A 14,487-nucleotide genomic window follows, 5' to 3' on the forward strand; every position below is an offset into this window, starting at 1 on the left:
TCCATTCTCTAACAATGTGTCATTTCTAGCTCTCAAATGGGAATTATGAGTTAACGGAATGCCTAAACATGAGACATTGCTTAGTGTTGAATGGTCCTTTTGACTCAGTTTCCTTTATTTTAAGGTATTCCCTGTACAACAAAACTCAGCATTGTTTCCTCAACCTCTACTCCTGATTAGCTTCTCAAATTTGAAAGTCGTCTAAGTTTATTCTGACCTTCGCCTGTTTATGTCTTCTCAGATTGCTGTCTTGAGTAAGAGTCCATCAGTAACCCTGAACTTCAGGGATTTGTAATTCACCACAATGAACGTGACAGTAAACTTTGCTCTTCAGGATTATTACTTTGGGTTTAAGACCGCTCACCTGCTACTGCTGAAAGGGCTGCTGTTCTGAGGTTTCACAATAGGATGGCATTCCTTATACAAAGCAAGCATTTTTTGGCTAGTTTTAAGTCTTACATTTTGCATACAAGCCAGTGGTATTGCAGAAGCAATGTGAAAATCTTTTGACACTGGGCTTATTTTCATAAGAAGGGATAGGAAAAGGAAACAAAGCTATCACTTGGTTTGGGCTGTGGAATGCAGTAGCCAGTGACTTTGGCTTTTATAACATATAGGTAGACATTGAACTATTGATCAGTGGTCTCAGCACAGCACATTACTATTCTGCATGACTCAATCATTTTTGCACATGCAAATAAGAAGAGCAGGTATGTTATTTGTGTAGTGAAATCCTTCTGCACAAAATACAAAAAGAGTGAGCAGGCATCCAAAACCACCAGTCAGATCAGGATTTCACTGAATCTGACCCCAATGTCTAACCCAACACAAATCAAGCCAAGTTTTTTTTTATATGCAACAAATTATGAAGCAGATTTCATCAGATAACAAAAAGGTCAATGCAAAAAGGACCAGAAATTAAGTTTTACCTAAAAAGACAATACTAAGAAACACAATCCAGGCAGAGATTGTCAAGACAGGGGTCAAAACCAGGAAATCCAAACAGGAACAATAAATCAGAAAATCAAAAGTCAAAATTACAAATGCATTGGCGAAGCTGTTAAGCCTTCCTCAACTTCGTCTTAAATACTACTGGGGCAGAACCCAAGGTGCCCAATTTGTGCCCTTGAGGCTGCACATATAGACGGCAGGGCAGTAAGTATAAGACATTAGGTACATCATTAGTAAACAGTGAAATAGAAAAAGATAATATTACATAAATACAATAACAAAGCAGAACTAAAAACAGAACTAATCACACAATATGATATATAATATACAAAAAGATTAAATAAACAACAAATGAACCTTAGCCATGGCAACAACCCTGGCTGTACCGTAACAATTTTGGTCTGACATGGGAAATTAAGGGAAAACTGAGCAGCAGTTTGGAAAGATTGCAATAGGACTTAAATATAAAACATGGCATTGTGCCCTGAAATTGAATGCTATATTATGCAAATTTAAGGGGGCACTAGGCCAAGCACTCTGCCCTGAGTGTTGCAAGTTATCATTTAATTTAATTCCCACTGACAAAATTATCTCAGTGTCACAAAAGAGAACCAGTGTAGTGATAATGATTACAAGATTGTAACATTTCACTTTAGATAGCACAATCCATTGTTCTATTCACTTGTTTTTAGGTCACACCACCTCTGTCTTTTAAGGGGAATTTCTTTTTCTGCTTTGCTAAACGTGAAAGCGGTTTGGTTGACTGCACCTCTCTTGTCATTCAGGCATGCGGAGCTGAGAAAGCCTTTCACAGCGGTGGCTGCGTATGTATTGCAGATGAGATAATTACGTTTTTCATTCCGTAGTCCTGGGCATATTTCAATTAGACGTGAAGTTCTGATAGTGTGGATGAACTTAATCACAGCTTGCAGACCAAAGGCTTCTATTTGTTATGTGCTTTTGCTTTGAGAGCATGTGGCCCTAATATTGGCAGGTTATGAAGATAAAAGTTATAACGGCATAGAAATTTCAACACTTCCCTGGCAGTCTCTTCCAATATAAGGGGCATTGTTTAAAGAACAGACATTTTGGGAATATGTGTGGAGAATATATTAATTTTTGAAAGAATGTCATTATATTCTTGTCCCAGAATCAATTTCTACTCTTCTACTCATCTTGGCTTGTGACCGATCCTTTGGTTTGCTACTTTGACAAATTCCAATATCTTCTGGTCACATTTACCTATTACCCACCTGACCAGACCCTCTTACACTAGTCATTACAATAACTTGTTGGAAAAAATAGCAATAGACACTGTGAAGTGCTGGGGTCTCTTTGAGATCCCTGATTATTATATGCAATGCTGAAGAAGCAACAAAAAGAGAAAAAAGAAGAAAAGAAAGTAATAGAAATTGAAAGTTTTAGCCTAATGTGGCTGCTTTTTAGTTAGATTCTACAGTGGTGTGAAAAACTATTTGCCCCCTTCCTGATTTCATAATTTCGAAATATAACACAAGTAAACACAAAATCCCGTGACCCTGTATTCGGATTCAGCGGGTTAGAAAATGGATGGATGGATAAACACAAAATGCAGTTTTTAAATGATGGTTTTTATTATTTAGGGAGAAAAAAAAATCCAAACCTACATGGCCCTGTGTGAAAAAGTAATTGCCCCCTTGTTAAAAATAACCTAACTGTGGTGTATCACACCTGAGTTCAATTTCCGTAGCCACCCCCAGGCCTGATTACTGCCACACCTGTTTCAATCAAGAAATCACTTAAATAGGAGCTGCCTGACACAGAGAAGTAGACCAAAAGCACCTCAAAAGCTAGACATCATGCCAAGATCCAAAGAAATTCAGGAACAAATGAGAACAGAAGTAATTGAGATCTATCAGTCTGGTAAAGGTTATAAAGCCATTTCTAAAGCTTTGGGACTCCAGCGAACCACAGTGAGAGCCATTATCCACAAATGGCAAAAACATGGAACAGTGGTGAACCTTCCCAGGAGTGGCTGGCTGACCAAAATTACCCCAAGAGCGCAGAGACGACTCATCCGAGAGGTCACAAAAGACCCCAGGACAACGTCTAAAGAACTGCAGGCCTCACTTGCCTCAATTAAGGTCAGTGTTCACGACTCCACCATAAGAAAGAGACTGGGCAAAACGGCCTGCATGGCAGATTTCCAAGACGCAAACCACTGTTAAGCAAAAGAACATTAGGGCTTGTCTCAATTTTGCTAAGAAACATCTCAATGATTGCCAAGACTTTTGGGAAAATACCTTGTGGACTGATGAGACAAAAGTTGAACTTTTGGAAGGCAAATGTCCCGTTACATCTGGCGTAAAAGGAACACAGCATTTCAGAAAAAGAACATCATACCAACAGTAAAATATGGTGGTGGTAGTGTGATGGTCTGGGGTTGTTTTGCTGCTTCAGGACCTGGAAGGCTTGCTGTGATAGATGGAACCATGAATTCTACTGTCTACCAAAAATCCTGAAGGAGAATGTCCGGCCATCTGTTCGTCAACTCAAGCTGAAGCGATCTTGGGTGCTGCAACAGGACAATGACCCAAAACACACCAGCAAATCCACCTCTGAATGGCTGAAGAAAAACAAAATGAAGACTTTGGAGTGGTCTAGTCAAAGTCCTGACCTGAATCCAATTGAGATGCTATGGCATGACCTTAAAAAGGCGGCTCATGCTAGAAAACCCTCAAATAAAGCTGAATTACAACAATTCTGCAAAGATGAGTGGGCCAAAATTCCTCCAGAGCGCTGTAAAAGACTCATTGCAAGTTATCGCAAACGCTTGATTGCAGTTATTGCTGCTAAGGGTGGCCCAACCAGTTATTAGGTTCAGGAGGCAATTACTTTTTCACACAGGGCCATGTAGGTTTGGATTTTTTTTCTCCCTAAATAATAAAAACCATCATTTAAAAACTGCATTTTGTGTTTACTTGTGTTATATTTGACTAATGGTTAAATGTGTTTGATGATCAGAAACATTTTGTGTGACAAACATGCAAAAGAGTAAGAAATCAGGAAGGGGGCAAATAGTTTTTCACACCACTGTATAGCACCTCTGCAAGCTGATGTAGCTCCATCACTCACAGATGTGAAATTGAACACTGACTTCCAGTCATCACGTTACCCATATGGATCTGGTGCTGGAAGAGGTGGGACTCCTGAAAGCATTCTTGGAAGTGTGATTATTTCTCCTCGCAGGACTTCTCCTCCACTCTTAAGCTGGAAGAGGAAGACAAGCTAGTACATGCACTGTCTCACAGCCTTTCCTTGCTGCATCATCTTCCTCACAGCTCCCAACATGCTCACTTAGCAGGTGTGGATGACAAAGGTACAAGTTGGAGACTCAATGTAATTTGAGTTCCATTGAGACCTCTTTTCTCTTGTTGTCTTTAAAGGGACAGTCAAGGCAAATGTTGATAAAATATTTATAAAAATGACACCTGGCTATTGTAAAATAAGACAAAGCATCATTGTATCTTGAACTGCCTGGATGCATTTAAATCTAGTCTAAATACTTGCTTTGCATTTTATTTTAGCAATTTTAGTTTATTAATCTATTTTACTTCTCTTCTGTGACCAGTCAATATATTGATCCATAAAGAACCTGCATTCACTAACAGTGAAATGAGTGGCAATGTTGAATCAATGTTTTATTATGTAAGGTCCTATGGTGACCCTATTTTCCCCTTTCATACTCTATATTATGTAGATCTTAACAGGGTGGAGTAGTGGCTCTGAGGCTAGGGATCTACACTGGCAATCGGAAGGTTGCCAGTTCAAATCCCGTAAATGCCAATAGGGACTCTGATCTGTTGGGCCTTTGAGCATGGCCCTTTAACCTGCAATTGCTGGGCGCTTTGAGTAGTGAGAAAAGTGATATATAAATGCAAAGAATTATTAATTATTATTAATAAAATGTTTAAAATCCCATACAATTACCACTCTGTGATCAGGTACTTTAGCATTTCTTCCCCCCTTCCTTTCTACATCTGTAACCTTAGACAATCAGGCAGAGTAAAGAAACCAGTAGGAGTTAAGTTACATCTTTAATTATGTATTTTGTATTGGTAAAAATGCCCAAATTCTTAAGGAAGCAGAATACTATGTGAATATTGGCAATCCATACCCTTACATCATAAGTAGCAGTGCACCTTGCATCCATTGGCAGCTTCTTGGCTTATCTTCAGTCTAGCTTGCTTTGCTACCATATGGTCTTTGAATGGACTTTTGAAGCAGGTCTGTCTCAATATGGCTGCCAAGACATAGTTGTCTTCATCATGATCTTCTCTTCATGGCCAGATGATGAGAGAGAGATAGAGGCAAAGGCAAGGTGACCAATTTTATACATTCTTACCACAAAATACAAACCAATGAGTTGTCATAGTACAGAATGTTCTCAATTGAAAACCAATCATAAACAGCCATACATTAGACCAATATAATTAATTTTACAGTTCCTTCCTGACCAGTTACCAATGAAAAAGCTCAGGTATAACTCATCCCCTAGTTGCTTTGTTTAATCGAGCCTTCCTTCAGGCATAGCTCATAGGCTCCAAGTCCAAACACACTCACCCTTGCCAGGATGGTCTGACACTCCATCCCCCTCACCATAAATTCCTCATCCTGATTTAGTCCTAAATATTGGGGGGCTGGTTAGGTAAATATCAAAGCACTGCTGTTCTCATCAATGAAGTAAAACATGCCTCCTGAAACACTATCTAATAATTGCATTTGCTTTGTCTAGTTTACAAATAAAGACAACAGAATATTTATCAAAGTTTATAGTATAAATAACTACTACACAAACAATAAGAAGAAGTCAAACATGTTTAGCAGTTCAAAGTGAAAATAATTTGACAAACCTTTATAAACAGGAAAACCAAACTCACAGTCAAGAATTATTAAAGTAGAAAATACTAATTATTTATTTGAATTATAGATTTTCCTTTCCTCTCTAGAGTCTAGAGAAGAGCAACTAGGCTGATTCCCAGACTGCAAAGCACAAGCTATGATGAAAGATTGAAAGATTGTAACCTTTTCAGTTTAGACAAATGGAGGATAAGAGGTGATATGATTGAAGAGTTCATATTTGTGAAGATCAGCACAGTGGATCAAAACTGTTTTTGAGCGCTTCAACAAGAACACAGAGACACTGATAGAAATACGTCAACGGTAAACTTATGGTATGGTATAGTAGACAGTATGTCTTTAGTGGCCTTCAATGCTCAACTTAATATCCTTTTGAGAAAATTAGGTGAGCTTTGTTCTAATATAGTCAAGGCCATCTTAATGTATAGGCACAACAGGCCATGGCCAGGAGCATGGGGGCACCACAATGTTTCTGATGCCTATGTACAGTATGTTTCTGTTTTGCTATCAAAACAGGGGCCCCAGTGTACTACTTTGCCCAGGTGCCTATGATGCTATTAAGATGGCCCTGAATATAGCTTGTTCACATCAAAATTATTCCAATTTAATTAATTTAAACAACATAAATCATCTTTCTTTAAAGATCACGCAAATGTTAAAGACATCTGCTTGTTCTGAAATAACCTGGCATCTATTATATCACAAACTGATTCACCTGCACTGGCGGCTCTGTAATGGAGGGATACCCCTAGAAGTTTGTGGGTCTCTGGCACTAAAGCAGCACAGCAATGAGAAGAATGTGGAAAAAAATGAATTCCAATAAAACAAAACAAGGTAAAAATATTCAAAACACACCAAATACCTGCAGATCCCGACATTCCATAAAAAGTGCCCTATATTTAAAGAGAATTAGTGAAATACCTAAAAAGCACCGTTCAGTTTAATTCTAAAATTGTTTTCACGTTGACACCCTACATTCTTGTCCCATTTTTAAGTTTGACACACTTTTTCTTTTTAAGGTGCATGTCCGCATTCTTTTTGGTATAAAGGCACTGTATGAAATATAATGGAGAAAAAAAAATCATTATAACTGCATTTTTCAGAACCACCTTGTTGCTAGGTTGAAGTACACTACAGCTCTGAAGTAAGACATTTTCGGTATCATACTTGTCACCTTTCTTTTGTTATTGTCTATTAATGTCACATGCATCCACTGCATGGCACCATATGATATCATTATAGCACCATGATTCCTTTTCATACCTTTTCTAACATTCAGGCCATCCTGAATTCTAAACAGATGGCTCTATTGTTAAATGAGGCAACTGTGTAAAATTTACTTTATTATTAGAAAAAAGCACAATGCATGCTGTACATATTATACATAGTATTTTTGGAAGGCTCAGTACATGTTAAACAAATTTCCAGTGGTGAAACTTCCTTCTGAAATCAGAAAGTTGCTTTTGATTTTTACAACACACTTCTTATGATATCTGCGCCCAGAAACCTCCCTAAAAACAGGAGCACAACTGTGTGTAACTGTATGTGTCACTGGCATATTCTCATTTCAACTAATGGAAACATTATTTAGTTTTCTCATATCATACCCTGGTGCCCTCTGATAGACCACCACAGCCTCACCCCACCTTGAGATAGGCCCCCACACTGACTTGTGAACGAGGTCGCCTGGATGGGCTAAATTGAGTATGCGGGTACGGAAATGGAAGGCTAGCTCGAATAATGAAGGTGTGCTCATGAGTGCTTGGTTCTGATTTGAGGAAATCTGACAGGGCCCAAATAAGCAGTTCTCTGTTCAGATTGTCTTTTCTGCAAATGAGCCATGAATTCATCTATTACTCAGGAAAGCACTGAGGAGGGAATCATGTCATTGTAGGCGCTTCCTTTTCTTTTCATAATCCAGTTTTTGTCAAAGAGATTAAAGTTGCACAAAAGCAGAGAGGGGGAAGAAGAAAAGTAGCACCGCTTGAATACATTTGTGTGGCGATCTCAGAGGCCGCCTAAGTGCTCTTTAGTAAGCAAAGCAGCAGTGTGAGCCGAAGTAAAAGTTTCCCATTAGGCTGCATTCTTGCAGCATCACAATGTCATGCGTTCAGAGATCCTTAAATCCAAAATGCAAATACATTCTCACAGAAGCTTCTCACGTCCTAAGCACACACCGGACTATCTCATCCTCTCACAAGGTCAGCTCTCGTTCATTCCCTTACGTGACATGCACCTCTGAATGCGATGAGCCACTACAGCGGCGCATCGCAATTTCACTGTGAGATTGTTTTGAAGATTAATGTTCCCATTTATTTACTCTGATTGTCAATTACAGAAAGAACTGCCTGACCCAGCTTAGAAATGAAGAACGCTAGGTGCCTGCAGAAACAAATCCTGTGAATGTTGCTTTGTGATTTGAGTCTGCCATACCTATGGGGGTTTGCTAAGCTAAATATTAAATTGTCGACCTCATTGCAGGAACATTAACTTTATCACCTCTAACACACACTAAGGAGGCAATTTCCCATTCCAGCGCTTTTCAAATTGTCTTTAAACTTTCAGGCGCAAAATAACATTGCACCTTTAGGCTTTGTAATGTATTGTTCCTTTTTTTCTTCTTTTCAAAATGTGATACTAGAAACATGCTTCTTCGAAATTTCTTCTCTTTTATAAATGAAGTTTTTGGATTGGTATTTCCATAGTTTTAAGAAATCACATCATTAAAAAATGCCAAGTACTGAAAGGTAAAAAACATATCAGATCTAAGTAAAATGATGTTTTCTATAAACAAAATATGAAAGGTAAAAATTATAAAAAGCAAAGTAATATAGAGAGTATAAAATAGCAAACTCACACCCCGCTCCCACAGATCATGGCTGCCAAACTATATTCCTACCAGCTGAGGGCCACTATGCATTAATGCGTGTTGATGTGATTTATTGATTTTGCTATTTTTAGCATAAGATTTTTCATTATCCAATGTATTCTCTGTTATGATTGTCTATGATTTAGTAATTGCGTCCTTTAACTTTAAATGTTCTGATACTCCTCATTCTTTGTAGGTGGTGCTGCAATAGATGGGGCCATCATTCCTGAGCTCTCCTTCTGGTTATTTTAGTCAGCTGAGAAGGCTCAGGAGTAGGAAATCATTGCATTTGTGTGAAGTGTTTGTAAGTATTAATGTTTTTGCTGAAGTTTCTGTTTCTTGATTACTTTCTGCTTTAGTTCTTGGAATTTGCTTTCTTGTTGTGTTTTTGGGACTTGTTCCCTTTGTATTACCTTTTAGGCATCTCTTCCTTTTCTACTATTTTGAGAATTACGTTGTATTTTTCTATTTTGTAACATTATTTATAAAAATTCTAGGTTTGCTCTTTTGTGCACAAGCTAGGGTTAACGATAATCTTTTGCTGTAATTGGAACAATGCTTGACATTTTGAACTATTAAACCATTTTTTGCTATAATTTGCAACAATTCTTTACATTTGGAACTGTTAGACCATTTTTACTATAATTTGGTACATTTCTTTGTATTTTGAACCATTAAACCATTTTCCCCACTTTGGGCCTAAGCCTGAAGGTAGATTTCTGGGGCAAGCAGGTTTTGATTGAGCCGTTTCTGGGCTGACCAGAGAAGATGCTGGCCTGCTTTATGGTTATTTTTGAAGGTCTCACACCATTGTCATGTTTTTTCTAACTCCTAATCAAGGGAGAAAACAACTTGAGTAAGATGCACTATAACTATGAAATTCCAGACAACCACAATAGAACACTCTCTGGTAGTCTTAGATTTTATAGAACCTTTACTATAATTATTACTTAAACAGGCCATCTTTTAACAATCTGGTCAAGGGAACATTAATAGAATCTTTTAAGTTTTTATTTAAATTCCTTTTTTAGCTCTTTGTTATTCCTGCTTTATTCTTGAAATATTACTGGTTGTGTTACATATGTGTACTATTTGTATAATTATGCCTTTTTATCAGTCGTGATTATGATTTAGTTTCTATGTATGAGAGATTTGTTCTGTCTTGCTTTTTGATCTTTGTGGGTGGTTCCCCAAGTGGAATGCAGGTTTTTGTTACTTGCTTTACTTGACTTGAGTCTGATAACTGTCTCCCAAACCTAATCTCAAATATAGTGTTACCGGATGTTATCACTAATGTATAATATAAAGCGACAACCTCCTCAATGGAGTGGAGCTCTGGAGGTCCACAGCTAGAGTCTATTCGATTTTTTTCTGACTATCCCATTTTGTTTTTTTGACATCCTGCTTGTTTTGTTCTTCTCTTTAAATACAGAAAACAACTTAATCTTAATTGATCTCCAGTGTTGTCTATCTGTAGCCCTTCAATTATACATTAACTTGGAGAGATACTGATGTGCTCACTGCTTGCATGATCAGCAGGAGCTTGAGTCAGAGCTCCAGTAACACATATGTGGGCATTGCCACTATCATCATTATTTCTTTTTCTTTTGTATTCCCATCAAACTGAACTTCCCACTGTGCATCGTCATGAACTGGTTTACATCTAATTTCTGCTTGCTGTAGGCAGATGGAGGAACCCATTCATATTTTATGTCACTCTTGATGCTACTGGAGCAAATGTTTTAACACCTGTTGCCATTCTCTTTCATTCCCTTTTTATGCCAGGCATAGGACTGGTGACCCCAATCTAACTCCAGGTCACTAGTCCAAAGAAATTAATATTTTTTGAAATGCTTGAAATTCAAGTCACTTATGTTTTTTTTTTTTTTTTTTTTTTTTAAGAGGGCTGTCTAGTTGGCATATTGAGTTTTCATTTAGCTTTAAAGTCAAAAGAAAAAGAAATTAAAGCTGACTCTGCTATGTTCAAATTTCTCACTTTGTCTCTTGTGCAGCATGGTACGAACATGTAACTGCAGCTGAGTGATTGTACCTTACATTTGATTTTCTACCCCTATGAAGTTTGATCTATAAATTACTTCACTGACTCATTATGGTTTCTTTTGAAGGAATTCATTACAAGCAGTGGCAAAGGCTGAAGAGAAGAGCATTCAATGCCGGCGAGAATGAAGCACATAAAAATAGGATGAACCCACCTGGCTCCATCACAGAGCGACACTCCAAGTGTGTCTGCATGCCCTTTTCTAGACTATCTGTGATTTGATGTCGGTAACAAATGACGACATTGTACTCTCCCTCTTGTGTGAACAATTGTTTTGATCTACTGCATTGTTGGGCGAGCTGGTGGGATGAGCTGCCAAATGCTTGATTGCCAGTTCCAAGCTCAGAAGACTCCAATAATTTGTCAAATAATCATGCCTTTTGTTACCCACCCCGGGATGAAAGCAGCATGCATCTCTGAGTACAAATGATTAATCTTGTGACAGCAGAGAAGGCCGTTCTTATCCATATAGCTGCTTATGAAACTGCAACTCTGTCATGTGTACTAAAGCTCCAGAAAATTACCAGGTCATCAAGTCCAAGAAAGACAAAGGTTATAGTTTCCAGCATCATTCTCATCCTATGCCTACAATTGATTTTGTTCATTCTAAGTTTACAGTACAGTATTCCAAATTATTCTCCCACATCTCAAGGACATCCGTGTTGGGTTAATCAGCAACTCTGAATTAGCTCAGTATGGCTGGGTTTGAGTGAGCCCCACAGACAACTGGAGTCCCATTCAGTGTTGGCTCCTGCCTTGCAAGCAATGCTGCTAGGATAAAACCTGCACCCTCTAGTAAATGGATGGGTGGATAGATCTGGTCAAAAATAATCACTGCATATTCTGATTACCATAATTATCAAGCTCCTTTCCCAAGAAAGTTCTTCAAATTACATAGAGCAACATCTTAACAACTAAAAAGTGTCATTTGTTAAAGAATATTCAGTTGATTTATTAACTTCAAACTATTTAATATAAAGGATTATTGGGTGCAGCCTATCACAACACCTTCAGATGCAACCAAACCTGGCATGGCACAAACACACACATTCATAAACTGGGTCCACTTTAGTGTTATCAATTAATCCAATATGCACAAGTTTGGATATCACAGGAAATCTCACAGGAAGAATATTAAAACTCCACAGAAAAAAATAGCAAGGCAGGGATTCGAACCTATAAGCCAGTTGTAGTGTTACTGACAAAAAGGTGGAAGAAGCAAGAGATAAAAGTACAATGCAGAGGCTCGTTGTTCTATCTTCACTGAACTTTCCATGCAACATGATTTCCTGCCACTCAGAATAAGTCTTTGCCCACCCCTTTGGGGTTTTGCACTGTCTTAGCTGGAGCTGATGCCGAGACTGGATTAATTGCCCGGGGGTATGGGGCCCCTTTGAACTCCACTTGTGAGTGATTATTTGCTGTAAGATGCATGTCAGCACTCTGCTGGTTAACACTCAGTCCGGGTTCTACAACACCCCGAGGATCTGAAAGTGACTGCTGTTTTTGCATCCCCATCTGGTTTCCATCACTCTGTGTCAAACGGCTAACTCAAGTTGCTCAGTCCTTTATTCAATAAAGAGTATTGGCTGGGAGATTGGTTGGATGCGGGATTATACATTAAAAAACAAACTAATTTGAAGCTTGGGAGGAATTTCGACTTTAATTACATTTCTTTGGCATCTTCCATGGGTGGAGGTGGATGTTTGGTTTGGCTCATGACCAAGATGCATGTGAAATGAGCTCTTAGTGGCTGGTGGTATGACAGCATCGTATTGCAATGAGCCAATCTTGCTGGCTCGTCGTTCACACCAGCTTTTGCAGCTGCTTGTTTACAGGCACAGTGGTCTTCCTCTTAATCTTCAGCCATTGTGCCACTTCATTGGTGGCTTAGCGGGTAGCTAAGACGGGGTACTTGAAGTACAAAACAAAATCTAAACAATCCACTTATGGGTCTTGTATTTATTAGCTGTGGGTGAGACTGGCAGCCAAGCTTTTAAAGTGTTCCCCAATGGGGGGTGGGTAGGCTTCAACCCCTGTGGTCCTTAAGCTTGCATGGTTTAAAGATGGATGAAATGGATGGTTTTTGCGTCTCTCATTTCTTTTCTTTCAAAGATATATGTAACATATAATTGGCACTGTATGATCCAGCTGTCTGCTTTCTCTACTGACTTTTCCAGTTTAGGGTCATATGGAGATTGAACCTATCGACAAGTTTGTCTGCTTGCAGCCGTCATCAGCATCCTGTGCTTGTGGCAGGGGTTGCTGGTATATCCATTCAGATTATCCATCCACACATTTACTTCAAATCCAATTTTGGAATCACAGGAGTCAGAAACCAACCTGACAGCTTTTGGCAAATGATGCAAAACAAGTATAACCAACCCTGATCCTTAGCAAGGTTGTATACTGGAACTTCCCCAGTGGTTAACCATTCTCATATCATGCATGCTCCAGCATCTGATGCAAGGGTTGAAACAGCTCCGCATGGGAAGGCAGTCCAGCTTGAGCCACACACCTACAGTCATTAACACTGGGCGAGTGTAATCAACCTCACATCACGTCTTCCAACTCCCCAGTGCTGTAGTATGAGCCGCTGAATAAAGTGCTAAGCCGATAAAACAAGCGATCTCAGTCAGCCGGCCCGGGGATTTAAAGTCTTACACAGCCGAGAGTCACTGGAAAAATCTGCAGAGCTTCAGCCGAGACGTTCAGCTGCAGGCTTTCAAGCGCGCCACACTTGTCACATTAAGACAGCTAGCGGCTTGCAAAGGGTTGCCAGTGCCGGTCATCTTTCAGCAAAACCCCTGCCAAGTAGCGAGCGAGTCGATAACCTGCACAGGAAACCGGAATATTGCACTCTGAGTAAACCCGGCGCAGTAAGAGAAAACGGATCTTCCTCGGATTACAAAGGGGGAAAACTGGGAAAACAAAAAACAGACACGAACTCTTTTAGAGGAGAAGAAAATAATTCTTAAAAATGCTGAAAAAATATCAATTTACTGGAATAAATTACCCCCTCTCCAGCACAAACACGCACGCACACTTCTATGAGTTTATACAGGCGAGGTAACGTTTTCAAAATGTATTAGAATATTTACCACCAAAGCTCGACACTTTTCTTTTTTTAAATAAATGACTTCAAAGCGTCTGTCTTGAAATTAAAAGCCGTAGGCGTAGCACTCGAATTAAAAAAAAGTTAACATTACAGTCTACAATAACACGATTTCAGGAATTACGCCGTTGCAGCTTAAAATTACCCGACATTTTTAAACGATTAAAAAATCCTACTAAAAATCTTAAATTGAGGCAAAATTGACTACTCGTAAGTTTGCCGTTTCAAAGTTTCTTCATCCAATATATATATCATCAACCAGCAGATATTCCACGGCGCTCATTTTAAAACGTAAATTTTTATAACACAAATAATTACTACACAATATTCATACTTCTGTCTCCTCACTCGCTTATTTCAAGGCTGTTGTCCGGAGGTAGTAACGGCGAACGGCACCCACGTCCGTCCCAGGCATGCGCACTCAACGTGCAGAGCAAGCGATCAGAAAACGAAGAAAGGGGCATGTAGAGACAGGGAGTCCACATACACTGAGGGGCACATTACAGCAGCTCCTTGGTGCACAACAACATACAGCTCACAAAATCGTTTAACAGAATAAATTAGCATGCAAATCTTAAGCAAATCAGTATTTAA

General features: G+C 39.0%; 1 long non-coding RNA gene across 1 annotated transcript; it reads right to left on the bottom strand.

The window, feature by feature from the left end:
* Positions 1 to 10,610: 10,610 nt before the first annotated feature.
* LOC120530975 lies at positions 10,611 to 14,282 on the bottom strand. Its single transcript, XR_005634049.1, has 2 exons — positions 14,228 to 14,282; positions 10,611 to 13,699 (listed from the first exon to the last, which is right to left on the bottom strand). It is a non-coding gene; the product is annotated as an uncharacterized LOC120530975 (long non-coding RNA).
* Positions 14,283 to 14,487: the final 205 nt, after the last annotated feature.

The sequence above is a fragment of the Polypterus senegalus genome, chromosome 1 (assembly GCF_016835505.1).
Source record: "Polypterus senegalus isolate Bchr_013 chromosome 1, ASM1683550v1, whole genome shotgun sequence".
NCBI lineage: Eukaryota > Metazoa > Chordata > Cladistia > Polypteriformes > Polypteridae > Polypterus > Polypterus senegalus.